The sequence below is a fragment of the Mauremys reevesii genome, linkage group 10 (genome assembly GCF_016161935.1).
Source record: "Mauremys reevesii isolate NIE-2019 linkage group 10, ASM1616193v1, whole genome shotgun sequence".
NCBI lineage: Eukaryota > Metazoa > Chordata > Testudines > Geoemydidae > Mauremys > Mauremys reevesii.
In genome coordinates this window covers 17,342,367-17,361,800 of record NC_052632.1, presented here as the reverse complement: position 1 = coordinate 17,361,800, position 19,434 = coordinate 17,342,367, and the positions used below count along the sequence as shown (strand labels likewise).

The 19,434-nt window shown below is 39.2% G+C and overlaps 1 protein-coding gene across 12 annotated transcripts in view; it reads left to right on the top strand.

The window, feature by feature from the left end:
* ADAMTSL3 (ADAMTS like 3) overlaps positions 1-19,434 on the top strand; it is a 274,175-nt gene that overhangs the window by 50,494 nt on the left and 204,247 nt on the right. The window lies entirely within an intron of this gene.

Genomic DNA, 19,434 nt, shown 5'->3' with positions numbered 1-19,434 from the left:
AGGTGTCTCCCCCCAGCACCCTCACTCCTGCTTTCCTCCTCCTCCCCCCGCTCTGAAGTGTCCATGGTGGTGCTTGGAGTGGAGGTGGGGTCACCCCCAAGTATCGCATCCAGCTCTTTGTAGAATTGGCAGGTTGCAGGGGCAGCCCCAGAGCAGTCGTTTGCCTCGCGGGCTTTGCAATAGGCACTCCGCAGCTCCTTCACTTTAATCCCGCACTGCAGTGCATCCCCATCATGGCCCCTTTCCATCAGGGCCCTTGATATCTGCCCAAAGGTATTGTAATTCCTATGGCTGGAGCGCAGCTGGGACTGGACAGCTTCCTCCCCCCAAACACTGATGAGGTCCAAAAACTAGCCATTTCTCCATACTGGGGCTTGCTTGGTGCGTGGAGACATGGTCACCTGGAAAGATTTGCTGATTGCTCAGCCAGGCGTGGAGTGCTAACAGGAAGGGGATTTTTAAAATTCCCGGGGAATATAAAGGGTGGATCTGACTGTTGGTCACCTAAGGGCAGAGCAGTAGAGTTCAAACTGATGACCAGAGTGGCTAGAACAGGCATTGTGGGATACTGCCGAATAATTCTGGAGGCCAATCAGAGAGCATTAGGCGGCCACACTGGCGCTGCAGCACAGCAGCGGCGGTGCAATAATCTTTATTCCTCTCGGGGAGGTGGAGTACCAGCAGCGCTGTAGCTGCGGAGACACAGCGCTGTACATGCCTTGCCAGTGTGGATGGGGAGTGAGGTACAGTGCTGTGGGTGGCTTTATTGCACTGTAACTCGCAAGTGTAGCCAAGGCCTTAGAGTGTCACAGCTAAACAGATTGTTTAGCATACGTAATTAACACATTTCAATGGACCCTTCAAGGTGAAGTGGCCCATTAACATGCCTTCAGTCATGGGGGGGGAAGGTGCAGAGGTTATTATTGGGTTATATATTGTCTCTATTCAGTCTATGATATTTAGCATCTAGCAAAGTTATGAATTTAAGCTCCCAGGCTCATCTTTTGAAAGCGGTGTGCAGGTTTACTATGAGGATGAAGGCTGATAGGTCAGATAGAGAGTGCTCACCCACAAGTGATATAGTGTGTTTTGTCTTTTATCTTTTCCTGTGTGAGTTCATTCAAGAACATAGTGATTGTATGGTTTCACCCTGGAGTTGCTATTGGGGCATTTAGACTGCTGGATGAGGTATACCACATGTGATAGGCATGCATAGGATCCATGGATCAGATACGGTGTGTTGTCGGGGGTGATGATGATTGTAGCAGTGGAGATACATCTGCAAGTTTTGCATCGGTTGTTCTGCAGGGTCTGGTGCCGCTTTGAGGGAGCTTCCGTCTGATGAGTTTGGGGGGTTGTTTGAAGGTCAGAAGAGGAAGAAGTTCTTTCAGGATTTCAGGATGGAGTCAGTCCCCATGTAGTAGTTTGTAGTAGTTGGATATCTGGTATTTTGGGTAGGTTGGGGTGGTAGATGAACTAAAGGGTGGGGTGTTGAGGGGTATTGAATCAGGTTCTCCAGGTCATCTCCTGGTATTGTCCAGTGTGCGTTGTATGATGCAGATGTGTACTGGTGTTCTTGTGTGGTTCTGTGTTTCTTGTTGTTTGTTGGAGTGTCTATGTATATGATCTGCTGTGCTGTCTCCTCTGTGTAGTATGAGGTGCCTGTGTGCCTGTCTCTCTTGGTTTGTTTGGAGTGGTTACTGGATCTCTGAAGGTAGGTGTGGTGATCCGTGGGTTTCTTGTATATGATTGTCTGGAGGGTTCCATTGTTGAAGCTGATTGTGTTGTCCAGGAAGTTGATGCTGGTGTGGCAGTGTTCCACAAAGAGTTTAATGGATGGGTGGTGGTTGTTGAAGTTGTGGTGGAAATCTATGAGGGAGTTTAAGTTGTCTGTCCAGACAATGAAAATATCTTTGATGTATCTCAGATACAGCATTGGTTTCCTGGTGCATTTGTCCAGAAATTTTTCTTCAAGGTGGCTTATGAAGAGATTGGCATATTGATGGCTCCTCAGACTTCAAAGGGAGTTGAATAAGGTCGTATGTTGATAAAGCTGTGTAAAGATATAAACATGAATAGGTGTTTCGTGGTTTGTGAAATTTAATGAAGGATGATTTTAGGTGTTCATTTATATTGACTTCTCTTTTCTTTCCTTTACTCTGTCTTTTGAGGTTTGTTTTCTGTTTGTCACTAGTGTTTTGTGAATTTAAAGAAAATAATTTAAATTAAAGAACTTTAAAGAATTAAGTTATATAATTTTAGTTCCTTAATCAGCTGAAATGTGTTTTTGATTTGGGGATCAGGAGTTGGGGCTGGGAGGCATCGATGAAAGACTAATGAAAATCACTTACAGTTCAAGGCAGATTTTGTCTCATGAGTTGATATACCATAAATCAAACATGATAGCCTTATTTGAAATTTTAGATGTGTTTATGTTTGTTTAGGCTAACTGGTTGGCTGCATTTCAGTTACCCACTTGTGGGTAGTTTGTAGCTAGCTTATACTTGAGTAATTAAAGCAGTAGTAGTATATTCTTTGCATGATAGATTGATGAGCTAAATCCTCTTTTTTAACAAATGTTAGTTCTTTTGGCAAAGTGGATTGTGGATTGGTAACTCCTTAAGCTCTGACTAACATTTTTAGGTTCAAGGGTTTTGTTGTTTGAAGTTTATACTATAAATGCCACATATAGTAATCAGAGACTTTTCTTGGTTTGGTTTTGTTCATGTTGCTTAGGCTTGGCAGAATTCAACTGTAATTTTTTAAAATTTTTGACAGATAATATTGGTGTTTATTTTTAAGCATAGTTTTCAATTTTTATTAATTTTAAATTTTCGCAGCTGTGGGAAGTTATAGGGGGTCAAACAATGATGGGGGAGGGGATGGAAGAGCTTCCAAACCTAGTGTTACTGTATAAGTTCTCACTCTGGAAAAAGATCAGTGCAGGTGGACCCTTCTGTACTGCAGCCAGTGGGCCTCTGCACAGGCCCCTTTGCAAGATCAGTGCCTTAACATAGAGTTTGAAAATTATAATGTAATTTGATCAGGAAAACCCTATGCCTGCTTGAAAATATAGCTAGCCAGTTATAAATTCTATTATTTAAGGTTTGGTTAATTAAATACCTGCCACAAACAGCAAGTAAGAGTTTGTTCCTTTTCCCATTGAAGTCAGTTTTGGGCCAGAAACTTGGCCTTATTGTGGTTGAGATAATTCTGTCTTTACCCAGCTAGTGGTGGAGGTTCCCCATAATATGAAGCTGCCAGAGCGGCTCCTGCATTAACTTTCTCCAGGTGCTTCCCAGAGAGGGCTTGTCTGGGAAGAAAGGAGCATGGTCAAGATTTCCCTGCTCTGTAACAGTTCTTGGATGCTGGAAGGGCTCATTGGGTCTCTGAGACTGCCCTAATTTACTCAAGGGACCAACTGACTCCAGCTGGTTCCAGCATCAGGGGAGAGGCGGGAAGAGGAAGAATGAGGGTGGCATAAAGTTAGCTTTTTTCCCCCCATCTGCACAGCCCGGGATTGGGTCATTGACTTGAGCGGGAATAGGATCAGGCCCTAAGATGAGAAGAAACATTTTAGTTATGACAGCTGATTTAGATTTACTTTTTAATAGGGTGAACACAATTGGATTATTAAAACATATTTTTTTGGATCCTTTTTGTCCATTTTAGTATTTTCCTTGTTTGGTTAATTATATTTTCAACAATAAATTATATTTCTGGGTTGTATTTGAGGTCTAATTTTATTTTGAAAATATATGTTTGTGTGTAATCTGAGTTTGTGTGTGTCTATGTATGTCTCTCTTTTGCCCTGTCTCTCTCATCAAATGGGTTGATCCTGCAGATCTCTACTCATGCTAGTAGTCTCACTGACACACGTGAGTTACATGAGAAGGGAATCTGCAGGATCCACTCTGATGAGTACATGAATGTGCAAGTGTCAGGACTATTCTCATAAGTAGGGTTTGCAGTAGGACAGAACCCTTCATCTCTTGTCTTTCTGTTTATCTCTCCATCCTCTTCTGTGCTTACTGTGAATTTTTCATTCTTTTTTTAAAATCCACTTTACTAATTTTTTTCCAGTTTCAAGGCTTTCTGTTTATAACTCACAAATTGTTTTTAAATTCCTAGTGGTATTTTTAGATTAGCACTTTAATTCTCTAAGAGCTACCAGAAAATGGTCCACATGAAAATAAATCCATCTTGAAGTTTTTTATTTGCTTCTGTTATAATCAATTAATAACAAAACATCTGATTTAAATTAACAACGTATATACTAAACCTTTTACATGACCTCATTGACTGAAAGATGAATAGAGTGAAATGTAAAAATGGTTAAACCCTCTTTAGCATTGCACAGAAGCATTATTTTCAGATTTGTACAAGGTAAGTAGCACATTTTCCCCTCCTTCCCCCCAGTTGGCTCATGTACTTATCCAAGAATTGTGACATTGATAAAGGTTTAGCTTTTGCCTTCTAAATTAAGACGCTAAAAAGGCTGGAGCTAGCTGAAGAGATCCCTTGCTTAAACAGTTTTAACACAACCTTGCTCTCATCTATCACTGAGAGTTCATTGAAATACAGTAGAGTAGGGATGCTTCTAATTCAGAAAAGATATACTTCAAGTACTGCAGGAAACATGTCATTTGAAGCTGTGTTTGTATCTCAAGGAAAGCCATTCTTTGGGCTCTGCATGGAGAGAAGACATTAATACAGTATGCCAATGGACTTTATCTACCTATAATCAACTTATTAGCACAGTTCTGCTACTAAAGTGGTATAGATACATTTTGTGGGAATAGCTTTGCACAGGTTTATTTTTGGCTATTTTTTTCTCAGTCATGAAAAACATAGATTGCATTTTATTTTTAAATAATAAGGATAAACTGTTTAAAAGCTGTCTGAAAAATTACACAAATTATCAAGTAAAATTATTTAATGGCTGAGTGTTTTAACAAAAATATGTATGTTTAATTTGATTTTTTTTTCTGGTCTGTTCTAATCACAGACAACATTTAGAGTTGCTGTGAGAGTCTGTAGTAGCTACTGTATGTTAGCGACGTGCTAAATATATAAATACTTTGTGTAAAAACAACTCTGAAGATGCTGCCGTTAATTTGGCTCAAGAAGGATTCTGAGTGCAGTTATGCCTTGCAGAATTCACCATGTTGAAGAAGTTTCATCTGATATAATCTCGTCGCTTTGCAGGATAGTCTGGATAATTTAAATAAAATAGTGTGTCAGAACCAATGTAGTGCATATGGTTATGTGGAAAAATCTCCTTACATTCACATTGAATCTGCAATTATCCTTTCAATGTCTCTCCATCATGGCAAGTAAATTTACGATACATATTGCATGTCATGTCGATTTCCAAATACTAGAAGTTAAACAAAGTCCTGTTTAATTTATATCTGCAGATACATTCTTTTATTAATCTGCATTCATTGACTATTTCTAGAAATAGTTAAAGTGGCAGATATTGTTAACACCTGTATAATGAACCAGCCATTAATTCAAACGAGCATATGGTAATTTTGCCACTTAAAACATTTATGTCACTCCACACTATCTTGATAATTATTTTTTAACATTGACAGTGATTTTGACTTATTTACACTGGCTCAGAGTCTTCAAAAGCTGTTTGGCTAGAAGGAGGATTACATACACTAGTTAAAGATTTTGGTGGAAATAGCCAAAACACTAAATGTAGATATCTGAGTGGATCTTCTCCTTATTGGATTAATTTTAGTAGTTGTTGACATCTGTGTTTCTTATTATTATTTTCACATTGTGATACATGTCAACATAGACTAAGAGGCATTCTGAGCCTTTTAATGCTCTTAAAATCAACCATAAACAGTACTAGGCTTTGTAACATGAAATACTAAAGTGCTGCTAATATAAGAGTAAAAAGGGAATTGCATTCTTTATTTCCCAGCTCTCAGCAGCTGCTGTGTTACCTATTAATACTGTAATAATATGTCTTTGTGAATGTAACCAGTGATCCGGTCAAAATGTGATTTTAAGGCAGCCACTCCCTTCCTTTCCTCACAATTCGATACATGATAAAATGTTCAGTTGCTTTATAAACAAGTTTCTCAGTTTGAGACAACGCTCCTGTTATGTGGTGTCTAAAGCCCCTACCTATTGTTTGACAGATGCTCAGAGAGAGGGTCAAAAAGTCCCTTTCTGAGCACAGGAAAAGACTACAGTTGACTGTTCCCACTGCAAAAATTGTAATGGGACCCATCCATGGGGTGGGTTGGAGGATGGGCAACTGTTTTCCCAGTTTATGAAGGATGGGCAAGATCATTTGTGACTGATTAGGCTCAATAGCAAAAATTTGCTGATGTGTAGCTTCTAAATGAACCTGCAGGAGATGGTTGTGAGTGTAGTCAGAAATCTATAGGTTTCTCTTTGCTTGCTGATTTAGGCCTTGATCCAAAACCTCCCATTTATTTTAATGGGCTTTGGTTAAGGCCCTACACCATTCAAGTCAATAGGAATTTTGCCACTGACTTCAGTGGGGTCAGGATCAGGCACTGAGGTGTTACAGATACATCAACAGAAATATTGTCTAATGCCAGGTTAAGCAGTTAGTGGAAAATTGGATAAATACTAGAGAACATGAACACCCCTGTTGCTTCATTACTCTTCAGGGAAAGACCCTTAGCTATTTTCAAATCTGATGTAATAAATGCAAAAAGCTGTAGGAAAAACACATCACATAGAAAAACCTCACTAAGTTGCACCAAGGATGGGCAGATTCCGTGACAATAATAGAATTTTCTGAATTAGTAAGTAAGGGACCAAACATGCACAAAGCACAAAATTATGAAATGTACTAAGTTTTGATAATGTTGGTTCTAATAATTTGCTACTTTATTATTTGCAATCAAGCACATCATGAAGTCTTAGCAAAATGGACCTCTCTTTAGTAATCTCCTATTGCATCTTTAGTGAAACTGAATAATGTTTTGTATTATTTATGTATCCTGTGGATCAGTGAAGTTCTTCTGAGTGCTTTTAAATTTGATAATTTTGTATGCAGTTAAGCTGTTGTAACAAACCCCATTCCCTCAGCCAACTCTTCTAACTTCAGTATGAGGCACTGTAACAAAATACTTCTTGTTGTTACACCACCTACAAGAATAGACTTGCTTCATGTATTGCTTAAACTGCAAAAATTAAATACTTAAACATATATGTCAATATTTGCAATAGGCTTACAGGCAGTTTTTTTTTCTAATTTGGCCTTTTGGATAGTAATAGTAGATGGTACAAAATGTATTCTCTTATGAGTAAATATTATGTTCTGAAACCCCAGTTCTGCCACCTTAAATGTTGATATGTGTGTGTGGAGGGTAGGGGTCTATTTGCAATAGCAAAGTAATATTCTAGGTGAATATACATAACAGAATTGGCTCCTAAAGAGCAAATTTTACTATTTGGGCTAAATCAAAGCCTGCCATTCCCTTTTTATCATTCCAATTCAAAGAGAAGTTTTGTTCCTTCTGCAATTTTTTTAATACTCTTTTGCCATGAACCTGCCAGTTAATGTTCATTCTTCTCTGCTGCTTTAATGTTAAGGCTAGCAAATGTTCTGTTTTTCTCATATTTTCAGCTCTGTGTTCTAATGAATATGAAGGGAGTGAGTGAAAGTCTTGTCTATCCAATTTTCCTGTCAAGTTGACTTGCTGTCTTTTTAGTAGACTACACCACAGAATTGGTTTAAAATTAGGGTTGCCACATGTCCCGTTTTCACCCAGACAGTCCAAGTTTTGGCTTGTGTGTCTGGATGCCATTTGACAAGCCCAGGTGTCCTGTTTTTATTGATCTGTGGAAAAGATGGCAACCCTGAGCAGAAGGAAGGAGGCGTCGCAACAGCAGCATCCACTCCACCTCTGGGGCCAGGCTGATCGCGATGGCGCGTGGCCCTGTGCAGCCTGCAGGTAGTGGGCAAGGCGGTCTTGGCTGTGCTGATGAAGACCCTGTGAGTGATGGGGGTGGTGCCTTGTTGGGGAAGAAGCAGAGCAGTGTGGGGCCTTGGGGGTCCAGTTACCAGCCATTAGAAAGGTGGCAACCCTGTTTAAAAAATTGGGCCCAATCTTCAGGTACAAAGAGACCATGTAAAAATTGTCCCAAAGCAGGGTATAGAGCTCTGCAGTTTCGAATCACGTCCCAAATCATCCTCTGAAATATGCTGCAAGGCAGACTTAAAGTACTACATAGGGCATAAAGGTTTTGCTGAAGTCTGTCAGAAGATTCCTTCTGCATGGTTTTGTTAAGTACTTCTGTGAGTGTGGACAGAATGTTTTTAGGATTGTATACAGAGCATATAGAATGGATGGTCCCTGCCCCCAAAACCTGACTGTCTACGACCTGACCCTGAAAATACTTTTATGCACATGTATAACTTAATTCATGTGAGTAGTCCCATTGACATCAGTGGGACTGTTCACATAAGTTACACATGGAGAAGTGATTCAGGGATCAGGGTGTAGTTCTCAATTCAGTCCTTTTGAAGTACATGGCAAAACTCCCATCAGATCCATTCCTGACCATAGCAAGCACCTCCTGGGAGGAACCAAGCACCTTCCACTCATGTTGTAGTGAGTGAAAGTTGAAATAACTCATCTTGCGTGATTATGTCCATCATGCTTTCTTTTACACACAATACAGCAATGCACAAGACTAGTTTAATAATGTATGGTTATTTAAGCATTCTTATAAAGCTTATAGTGAATCACAGTCATTCTAGTCTCCATTTTACATTTTATGCTACTTTTGTTTTTTTAGACTGAGGGATATAAATTTCTTTTTGTGCATTAACAACATCAGAGGTTTTCTCCAACTTAATGAAAAAATCCAAATGACCGTGTAATATTTTCAAAGAACAGACTGCTGGAGACTAGCCTGTTGTCAAAAAAGCACTGTAATAATTAAGTTTACTGTGTTATGATTTAATTTTAAATTAACTTATGGTTGTTGACAACATTCATATTTCATAAAATAGGTGTGAGTGCAAGTTTTCTGTATTTCCTACCACTAAGAAAAAAAATTAATTTTGACATCTGTTTTTAACACTTTCCCTCATATTTTTGGAAGAATGCCTGGCAAAAGCTGGAAAGTGACTAACAGATCAACTAAGATGGCCTAAGGGCCTGTTCCCAGCTGGTACAACATCTGGAATGTTACATATAGTGGATAAATTCAGAGTTGTAGTTTAATAAGATTGGTATTCAAGATTTCGGCCTACAGCATAGGAAAGGACAGTGAAACTGACCATGCACAATATATCAACATATCTGAAATACAATTTGCTAGGTTTTTGCTTTCATTTTGGCAGATGCCTCATACTTTATATATAAATTTTCATCTAGTATTGTTTTGGAGCTTTACGAGATGCTCAATGAAGTCATATTGGTATTATATCCAAAATCTTATCTTTGCAGTGAGCTTAAGGTATGTCCGGGTTTCTTTTCTTTTAGTTTTTTTTTTCTTGTAGGAAAAAAGAGCTAAAGACAGATTTTATGAGTTGACTAGAAACAATTTGAGTTGCTACATTGGGAACTTGTTGACAGGAGATGTTGTGTGAAGGCCAAAAGCGTGACTGAGTTCAAAAAAGAATCAGATAAGTTCATGGAGGATAGGTCCATCAGTGGCTATTAGTAGAGCCCTGCGCAGAATCTAATTTATATCCGTGGATGTGGATAGCCGTGGATATAAATTGGTATCTGCGGAACCGCAGGGATCTCCTGAGAACCACATTGGCAAAAGGAGCAGAACATGGGGCTGCCGCTCCCAGGAGCAGCGCCCGGCACCGGGAGCAACTCTGACATGGCTGTACTGCCACAGCCCTGCCCCCACCCCTTCCACACAGGTGTATGCATCTTCTACCTTGGGGCGTGCGCGCCGCTTGGACACAAGAGTGTAACCAGGGACAGCTGCCTGGTACCCGCCCCAGTGGGAGGGGCTGGGGGCGGTACAGCCGTACCAGAGGAGCTGGCGGCGGCGGGTGATGGCTCCTGGGAGCAGCGGCCCCACATTCTGCTCCTTTCACTGCTGTGGTTCTCAGGAGAGCTCTGTGGTTCCACAGATACCGATTTAGATCTGCATCCCTGGATATAAATTAGTATCCGCGCAGGGATCTAGTTATTAGCCAAGATGGTTAGGAACACTACCCCATGCTCTGAGTGTCCCTAAACTTCTCACTGCCAGAGAAGCTGGGAATGGATGCCAGGGAATGGATTGCTCAATAGTTGCCCTGTTGTGTTCATTCCCTCTGAAGCATCTGGCAGTGGCCAGGCCACTGTTGTGGATACATAAAACAGGATACATAAAACAGGATACTGAACGAGATGGGCCATTGGTCTGATCCAGTATGGTTATTCTTATGCTCTTATAAGAGTTGAGAGATCACAAGATCAGATCTCAAATGGTTACAGCAGACAAGGAAGGAGCTGCTTTCTTCAAAAAAAAGGATCATGCGTTCCATGCCTTGGTTTTTACGCCACATTCTTAAGTAAGCATTCTTTTTGTTTGTTTCATGTTGAAATGCTGTTGGCCATTGACCGAGGCATTTCCTGTGTGACATGTGAGTCCTAAAAATTATGGGGCTTTGGGTAAAATTTTCAGAAGTGTCTAAGTGACTTAGGAATGTAAGTATAGCTGGACAGGAAGCCTGATTTCAACTTCATGAAAATTTTTGAGGTTTTGGAAATATTTGTTCTCCCAAACTGGGACAAAAAGCCAAAAACATGAACATTTTCAAGTCAAGTTAACAAGTCTGGTCAGTTTCATCACTGCTATTCAGTGGTGAGTGGCTGTGAAATTAACAGGATTCATGTAAGTTTCAGTCATCTGGTTCTAGGGCTTCTAGTCAGCTCAGGTAAAACATTCTTCCATCTCTGCAAGCTAGTTGTTCTTCTATTCAGAATAATTTTCACTTCTTTAGAGACTATAAATGAAGTGCATTTAGAAAAACAACATTTCTGCCTGAATCATAACGTTATTTTAGGGAAGAACATGATGTCAACTAACTATAAGGCACTTCCACATGGCTTTGGGCTTAAGTAATGTATTCTTGAGCCTTATGCAGGTATCTGTTAAGTACAAACCGAAATGAATTGGCTGAAGGAAAAGAGATGCAGCAGTGGAACTGGGTGCAAAGAGGACTGAGGAACTGGGATATTTTTAAAAGCAAGACAGACTCGTGTGTTTCTGTCAGGTTTTTCACTGTAGGGATCTGATCCTGTGTTCCTGATACAGACAGAACTCCCAGTTGAGCCCTATGTTATCTGAACAGCATTCGATTATGTGGATTAAGTTAAACCATACAGAGCAACTTTATTTTATTTTGTTACCAATACTGAGGACTTGCTTAGAAGAGTAGTTTCAGATTGAAAATAAAGGATGTGTGCTTGATTCTCCATTGAAATTTAATAATCATGTTGTACCTGATGTAGAACCACTGGAGGAAACCTATAGTTAGTGTTAACACCTTATCTATTAAAGACAATTTTATATAAAAATTGATGATAAATTCTGTGAAGTCCTGCAAAAACCAGTTGTGTGCTTGAATTTATAAATTGTTTAGTTAATGAGTTGCTATTGCAGGGCGGAATAATCCCTTGCAATTTTAGAGTATGTGAATAATAATGTTTAAATATTTGGAAAGTTTTTAAAATAGGGTAGAGCACTGTTTCCCAAACTTGGGACGCCGCTTGTGTAGGGAAAGCCCCTGGTGGGCCGGGCCGGTTTGTTTACCTGCCGCATCCGCAGGTCCAGCTGATTGCAGCTCCCACTGGCTCACTGCTCCAGGCCAATGGGAGCTGCTGGAAGCGGTGCGGACCAAGGGACGTACTGGCTGCTGCTTTCCCTAAACAAGCAGACTCCCAAGTTTGGGAAACACTGGGGTAGAGGAATATAATGACCTGTCCCTTTAAACGTTTGAGCACAAACACTTCTCCAATGCAAAACCTCACTTTCATGTTGGTTTCAGTTTTGCTGCCTGAACAAAAAAGAAGCAGCCACAGCAGACAGCTGTGTTTCTATCTTATCTGTTGTGTCCAGATATAACAAATTCTAATGTGACTATAAAATACTAGTGCCAGGAGCAAAACGATTTACTCTTTCATATTGTACTCTCTATATTGCTTATTCAGTAGAAAGGTAATACAATACAACATGAGATATAATGTTTCTGAATCTGCATTTACTGTGAACAGCAAACTTTTAGAGTATCATGTAGCCCACTTTTCTGCTTGTTACTTGCAGCTATGTAGTTATTTTTTAAAGTGGAAATATTTTCTGGTTTACTGCATTTAAAAAAAAACATAATTGCTACTTATCATTTATACAGAGCCATAAATAGGATACATTTAATGTCTTGAAGAGAATTAATTGTAGTAATTGTTAGAAAAGAATGAAAATGTTAAATAAAATGCACACTATAAAGAATAATCTAGATCTTTTCTTTTTTTTGCCTTCAGCTTGCAGCAGCATTTCACATTTTATAATGTATGAATTAATTAGCTACCACTGCATGTTGTTCATTTGGTAAGTTAAGACCAAAGTATATTGTTTCCCAAAATTATTGTGAATTCAATGTTAGTATCTTATTGTAGATACTTGAAAACTCTTTATATAAGATCAAAATAATTTTTTAAGGCCAAGTGGAGCCCAATTATTGGAGTTATTACCAATAATTATTAATCAGTGAGAATAATAACGGGACATAATAACTGATTGTTTTTAAAATCTAATCTCTTGGCAGTGTTTTGGTAACATTCTCTCACAATCCGTGTTGCAGGGTTTTTCTTGGCCTGGTCTCTTCTTGAGTCTTTTCTGTTCTTCTTAGCTGTCATGGCTGGTGATTGTCGAGATGGGCAGGACGAGTTGTGGAGTGCTTGCTTTTAAGCAGGGGGTGAGTGTCTGTGTGAGAGATGCTCACTTCAGAGGTTTTTTTATGCTCTTCTCCTTCCTATTTCTTTCAGGGAAGTTTAGATTAATCTTTTATTAGCTCCATTCTTTCAGGATTGGCCTAGGTGACACCTTCAGCTCCTGAATATGCAGTCTGCTTAATGAATATGCCACACTCTTCTGCTTGCCTTTGTTCTCTCATGGCAGGAAAACATCAGATAACTTTTAAAGTTTATTTTAACTTTTTTTTATTCAGTCCATTTCCTGAGATAAATTTTTCAATTTTATTATTTTGACAGAAAATGCAGTTCTGTTGTCAAAAAGTCCAAAAGCTCCTGTTCTTTATATAAAAGACTGCCTGAGTTGAGTGAGAGAATTGCTTGAGCTCTACCAGTAATTAATTAATTTCCAATTAATATAAATATTCTACTTAAATGGCTTCTTAGTAATTAGTTTAACAAGGTCATAGATTCCATGTTGGTACATAAAGCATTGTACTTTTAGTGATTTGTTATCTCTTGATGCAAGCTCCTTACAATTACAATGTGTTACAACAATTAGACATCATACAAAATACTTAATAAAAGCACAAATTTCAGTAACAAATACATCTTTTAAACATAGCACAAAAGAAATTAGTACAAATTTAAAGCAATGTGAAGTTTAAAATGCAGCTTTCCTGAGTTTGTATAACACTTTTAGGGGTAATAAACATGGTTTTATGCTCATAGAATATCAGGGTTGGAAGGGACCTCAGGAGGTCATCTAGTTCAACCCCCCACTTGTCCTATTGTGACTCTAAATATAAAAACAAAGAGCTAGTCACGAGCTTCTTTTTTTATATAGGAGATGGTGTATTTATTACAGTAGCATGAATCAAATGCAAAGGCTGCCTTAATGTCCCCTGGGGATAAAACCTGATGAGGCTTGTGAATTAAGCTGGCTTCCTTCAACTTAATTTTTCAGCATGCAAATATATATTGTTAGAGACAAAACTAAACTGATTGGCTCTTGTATTTATTTCTTCACAAGAGATGTAGAATGCTGAATGAGGCCATCAAAGCAAGAAAAAAACATCTCCATGCCCATCTCTCTCACCCTGTTTAAGTCACAAGATCAAAAATCTGTTGCTGTTTCATTTTTTTTTTTAAATTAAGAGTATTGTGGTGGTTTTAACACACCAGAAGAAGGTAAAGTATGTTCCTGTGGTTAAGGTACAGAAGTGGGGATCAGATTTTGGGGTATATTCTAGACTTTGCCACAGGCTTCCTGTGAGATCATACAAGGTGCTGAGCACTTTGCAGGGTGCGGCCTGATCTTCAAAGCCTTATTCACTTGAGCTGGCCTCATAGTGGGACTTCTGGCACAGAAAAGAATTTGATGGGTCAGGCACACATCCTCTCTCTGATATGGGACTATATTTGTTTGTAAAGCACTTTGAGATCCATGGATTGAAGGTGCTACATAGTTAGTGACATTACTGTTACATTCATTATGAACCCAAAAACTACATCACTTTAAACGCTAGCCTGTGAAGAGGACTTATTAAACAAAAATACAAATGTCAAGAAATGGGTTTGTATTTCTTTTTATTTGAACTGTTTTAAAGCTTTATATGGGTTAAATTGCAGGAGTGCAAACTGCAAAATGTATTGAAAATACAAAGACACACGTTTTCTCAAGCTGCCGCTGTGGCTTTTAAATGATTATTTAGAATTGAAACCAGGATGTTTTTAACTCTTCTGGTGTTGATATTTTAATAAAATTAAAAGCCTCGTTAATGTTTTATTGTGGGCAGCATTAATGAAACCACTGCTAGGTTGGTACTGGAAGTCAGTATGAAAACGAATCTGTCAATTACAAAGAAAAAACAAATGTAAAATCTTTATAATACAATAACTGATGAATTAAGGGCACACTTGAAAGTACTTGAACTGACTTTCATTTACCCTTAAAATGGGACAGATGTGGAGGGAACTTTTTTGTTGGCATGTTCTTTCCAGATTTGTGGTAAGAGGCTGGATGGGGGTTGGGGGCAAAATAATAAGCAGGATACAGTGCTAGCTACTAAAATAGTGCTCTGCATCCCCAGAGTGCTCTGCAAATCTTAATTACTTTTTTCTGTTGAGGAAGCTAACATTTGGAAGAGGAGATAAAGTCAGAGACAGAAAGTTACTTACCCCACAAGAGGTAAATAATAATTCAGCATTACTTAAAATTAATTTGATTTTTCTTGGCATGTGTCAATTGTGAATAGGGCCCTTACTTTATAAAGTGTATGGTTTGCCATTAATTAAACCCTTTTTATAGAAGTCGATATCCTCCAACTGAGCATCCAAAGAACATGCAATGGCAGAAAAAGCACTTAAAAGGAGTGTGTTGCCTGTTCTCTCTGACACTTATAATGGAGCACACGATATACAATCTGTCTGGTGATTCATTGTAGCAGAGATGGCTTCTAGGAGATGCTCATCAGTGTACCAGATCTGTAGCAATGAAAGAGTCTTCAGAAAAGTCTGAAGGTTCAGCTTTTAGGGAAACCCCTAAACATTCAGTTTACTTAATCTATAAGTAACCCTGTTAAAGGGTTTCTTTCCTTCTTGCAGGCAAATAAGAAATCCTCTGTATGGGACATACCTACCCTACCTGTAGTCACCCCTGTCTTTTTGGTAGGAACATCTCTTTAGTGTGTGCGCATGGTTACTGTGTAACACCTCTCTCTCTCTCCCTGCTGAGAGTAGCAAAGTCTAATTTTGGGGCTTCCTTAGTGGAGAACATCTTCAGCAGAAGCGGGAAGCTGGATGTTTCTCCAAAGCACTTCCTGTCTCCCCAAAGTCACCCGGCATGGTGTTGGGGCCTGACAGCCTCTCAGCCAGGCCCTGCTGTTGCTCTGTTTTAACTTTAGTGGCTCTCCAGGACATTCAGGTTAAGCAAATTGCAGGGCACTTTCAGAAAGCCTCAGAGCAAGCAAAGACCTCATACCACTTCTTGCCAGAGCCAGCATTCATGTGGAGGTGGATCTTGAGCCATTGGTATCAAAGACTGTTCTTAGCACCAACCCTCTCCTGCATGCTGATTCTGCTATTTTTGAAAAAAACAATTCTTCATTGGAGCAGAGGCTTCCTATCTTCTGGTCTGTTAGAAAGCTGTAGCTGTTAACTAGGGAATGCTGGAAAGTAAAATGCTTAGTAGATAATAGTGAGGTACAACACTGAAAACCAAATGTCTTTACCTACCTGAGTGTCTTGCGTAACTGCACTGCCTAAAGGACTGTCTTTGTAGAGCTTTTCAGTCTGCATTTTTGCAACAGCTGGCTAATGAATTGGAACCTGTGCAGTTAGGTCAGATTCCTACACAACCAATCGTCAGCCAATTCGATTCATAACTTCACAATGGCAATTTTGTAAACAATGTTTATATACCAAGTATCTATGTCACCCCCTAATACCAATGCCAATAAGACAAAACTGAGAAAAAAATCTCATTATGTAGCTTTGCTTATATGTTTATACAGATCAGATCAGAACATATAAACAACTGATCATACAGTTTATGCTTTGCTTTCATCTCAAACTTCCACAGCCCTAAAGAAAGCTGCTTTTTTTTACAACATATATAGTACATTCATGTGTAACAAGGGTCTAAAATCAGTGGTCACTTTATTATTTCCCATGGCATACAATTTTTGGTGTAAAATAATATTAGGTGAAAAGTCCTATATATTTTATTCAAAATTCCCTTACATTATCTACTTATAATTTCCTTAAATTATTAAAAGAAGAAATACTTTAAAAATCAGTCAGTTTTCACTGTTCATGCTGTTTGTTTAATTTTTGAGTTTCATTTTCTTGGAACGGGGAAGTAAACTAGTCAGACTCTCTTATTGATTCTCCTGCCTTCACACAATGCTGCAATGTTTGGGTTGTAAAAGTGTGTGTGGGGGAACAAATTTAATTTCTCATGGGATTTTTTTGTAATTAAACATTTCTTTAGTAGGCTCTGCATTTAAAAAACAAAAACAAAACCAGAACCCAATTTTTTGCCTCTTTTACCTTGATGTATCCCCTAGAGCAGATTTCCCAAACCTGGGACGCTGCTTGTATAGGGAAAGCCCCTGGTGGACCGGGCTGGTTTGTTTATCTGCCACGTCTGCAGGTCTGGCCAATCGCGGCTCCCTTAGCCCGTGCCACTTCCAGCAGCCCCCATTGGCCTGGAGCAATGAACCGCGGCCAGTGGGAGCCGCGATCGGCCGGACCAGGGGCTTTCCCTACACAAGTGGCGTCCCAAGTTTGGGAAACACTGCCTTAGAGATATTCTGGCTACATTTTAAGTTAGAAATCTTTGCATTGTTTTGGAAAATTAACTTTGTTTTGACTTTCCTAACAACAAAGACAGTTTATAGTACACCTGGTTTTAAAAAAAAAATCCCAAAAAAGTGATGCCCTTTTGAGGGCTTAAGTTATCAGTAAATTGTTTTCTAATGCAGACTTTAAAAGCAAGCTTAGTTATTCACCAAGGACTCTGAGAGAGTTAGGTCAGTTTTCACTGAGGCAAAATTACTGAAATAACAGAACGAACAGGCCATGACTGTGAACAGTGCCTTAAACATAAATGTTGTGATTGTGCCAGGACTAATGTTTGAATTTATGAAAGAATTTAGATAAGCAATATGATGCAATGCTTTCAGTATTTAGAAAAAAATAATTGGTTCCTTTGAAGCAGGGGAAACTTTCCAGATTCTAAACCATTGGTTTCAATATATCAACAGGAGCATATATGCAGAATTTGCTTTACCATGACCTAGTGTTGCAAGTTTACATATAGAGGAAATGGTGCTCATTTAGTATAATTAATGAAGTTTGCAATCCTGAATTCCTATTGGTTCCTTATTTACTCCTGGATGTCCTGATGATGGTAGTGCCAAGAGTCCCATCTTTATTGGGAAGAATGTTGCAACTTCTCCTTTTCATGTGCAGACCTCACCATTTTTACCTGTGCCTTTGCACCATCCAAACTGGCGTTTGCAATATGCTTTAATAGGGTGAGCCTTCAAGATTACATGGAAACTTCAGTTAGTGAGCAGTGCAGCCACCCATTTACTTTAACTGTGTTTCTCGCAATGGAGCATATTACCCTTGTAACACCATCGACAGCACTGGCTGACAGTTTGTTTCCAGATGATTGATTTTGGTCTAATTATATAAAGCCATTTGTGGTTCATTTCCAGTGTACTTTAGAGTGCCATCTCCTTGTTTCTGTCTGGCAGTTGAGATTAACTGGAAAAGTGTTGGTGGCTGTCCTAGTTGGTACACATAGGGGCCTGGAGTTCTCAGTGGAAGGCTTTGGACTCTGCTTCTCCCCTGTTTTTTCTGAAGGCCTGGCATGAAGCTGGTGTGTGATCGAAGTAGTTTTTTGTTTGAGTAGTTCTTACTGGAAGACCAGAGGTCAATTTATATTGATGTCTGTACTTCACTTATTTTTGGACATGTTCTCATAGGATATGATAGGCACATCTTAGGCAGTGAGGGGGGAAGCAGTAAAAGAATATCATAACCCAATGCCTATAGGTAGCACAGTTCTCTTCTATTTAGAAGGGTCAGTTAAATACTTAACACGACACTGGTAACCTTTGTAAACACCGTGAAATTACCTGAATTCAATTCACTTACTATTCTGGCATTAATTATCATTATTTCTAATTGGTCAGAGAACTGGTCCTCTTCTTCCAAAGATAGCACTAGACTACTTGTGGGTTCTGAAGAAACATGTTTTCTGTCTGGGTGCTACCGTCAGGGTTCCAGTGGGCAATCTAGGATGAAGTAGGAAAGAGAGAGAAGGGGCAGCACAGACCCAGAAACACTTGCTTTCTGTGTGCGTCAGACTGTATCCAGTTACATCCACTTGCACTGAAAGGAGGTTAAGTTCTTGCTGCATGCAGATGGAATGCCTTTATCTAAGTTTCTATTTAAGTAGGTACTGAAAAGAGGATTAACACAGGCAGGATTTAAATGTGCAGCGTATGGCACGTCTTCCTCTGAGATTAGGGAGACTGCCTCTTCTAGACAACTGGGTATGCTAGTGCCATGTTTCTCAAACTGGGGGCCAAACTTCTACCATCCTTAATTGACCAGAACTTCCTTTGAAGTTAGAGTTGCTTGATTAAGAATTGCAGCGTGCAGTCCTTTGTTCTGTAACACATCAGAACGGACAAGGCGTGCCCAGAGGCAGATTGGAAGGAAGGTAATCCCTGAGGGCTGTTTCTGTTCTAAAACAGTCCACAGAATGAGAATTTGGAGAACCTCTGTCTTAGTGCACAAGTAATAAAGCATTGAACAAAAACACATCAGGACGTGTTCTCCCAAAATAAATGAGTTATGTGCATACATCATAATTAAGCCAAAATATATATTTAATTTTATGCTTTATTTGTTTTTTCTAAAAAGTGGGGGTTATTATTTTTCCCTTGCAGAGGTGCTGAAGTTCCTTTTTAAAAAAATTTTGTACAGA